We start from the raw sequence: 1,311 nt of genomic DNA on the forward strand, positions 1-1,311 counted from the left end.
TTTAGCTGCCCGATAGCAAAACAAGTCCTTTGTTATTAATATGCTGGTCTGATGTTATGATGTCTTTACTATTTCAGAGATAAAAGGTTTTTTTTTGCACAGATGTCAAGTGCCCAGTATTGCTAAAGCTATCAGAAAGTCTTGGAGACAGTTCTTACTGTTTTGCAAACATATCCTTCTTGTACATAGTTTGAAAGCTGATTTCAGATCTCTTTAGAGAAGCTTTCCTCTTCATAGTTTCCTTATTGGCTTTATTGCTTTCCTGTGCTAGCAAGAAAGCTATCTGAGCCAGCAGCACAAAGACTCAAAAACATTTGAAGAAGCAATTCATGTTGTTACTTTAGAGAATGTGTTTTTCTAAAAACACAGGAACCTGGGGGCTGGGAAACTGCACGACTGTGGACAGTGAGGAAAATCAAAGAGGACTGATGATGGTTGCTCCGTTTTCCCTCCTCGGCGTTAGAATTCCAGAGTATGCCATGTGCCCAGAAGTCCTGTGGCTGTTGATGCCTCCTCTTCCCAGGGGCAGTGAGGCCCGGGGGTTACGGACACTGGCTTTGGAGACAGACCACCGTGGCTTGAGTCACAGCTCTGCCAACTTACAGGGTGGGCAATATTAAAACAGTTTGTGCCTCACCCTTCTCAACTGTAAAATGAACATGACGATATCAGTATCTACCTTAAAGAATCTTTTCAAAGACTGAATGAATTAAAATTATATGTGAACACTTTGGAAGATGCCTACAGAAAGCACACAATGTACGTTACTACTGATGAGGGATAGAGAAAAACTGTAATGAATCGGATTTTCTTTTGAAAAGTTCATCCCTATGGAATGGTGTACATGTGGTTTTCTTTTCTTTTTTTCAACCAGGTTGTTAAATATTGGCAATGTACAGCTTTATAATGTACAAATGTAATGCAAAATTGCCCTGACAATTTTTGTGCTGGGGCAATATTTCAGCTAATGAGATTTTAATCAAAGCACAATTACTGCTGACTGAAAGTTGCCATGACATTAACACATTGGTTAAAATGATTGTATTTAAATGTTGAACTTTAGCCCAGATATCTCCTCCCAGCTCTAGACCCCTTTTGAACATTAAAGGTACCTCAAACTCAACATATCCCAAACTCGTCTCAAACTTGGTCCAATTCCAGCACAACCCAACTCAGTGGATGCATCATTACCTGTCCAGTTTTGCAAACCAGAAACTTGGAGTCATCCTTGACACTTCCCTATCTCTCGCCATATCCAACCCACCATCTTGCCAATTTTATTTAAATCTTTCTCGAATGTGGGCATTTCTT

General features: G+C 40.0%; 1 pseudogene; it reads left to right on the forward strand.

The window, feature by feature from the left end:
* Positions 1 to 938: 938 nt before the first annotated feature.
* Positions 939 to 1,088, forward strand: LOC129046116 (U4 spliceosomal RNA; annotated as a pseudogene).
* The last annotated feature ends 223 nt before the right edge of the window (positions 1,089 to 1,311 follow it).

The sequence above is a fragment of the Mirounga angustirostris genome, unplaced genomic scaffold (assembly GCF_029215605.1).
Source record: "Mirounga angustirostris isolate CCGP_5_RB_7025 unplaced genomic scaffold, mMirAng1.0.hap1 SCAF_11, whole genome shotgun sequence".
NCBI lineage: Eukaryota > Metazoa > Chordata > Mammalia > Carnivora > Phocidae > Mirounga > Mirounga angustirostris.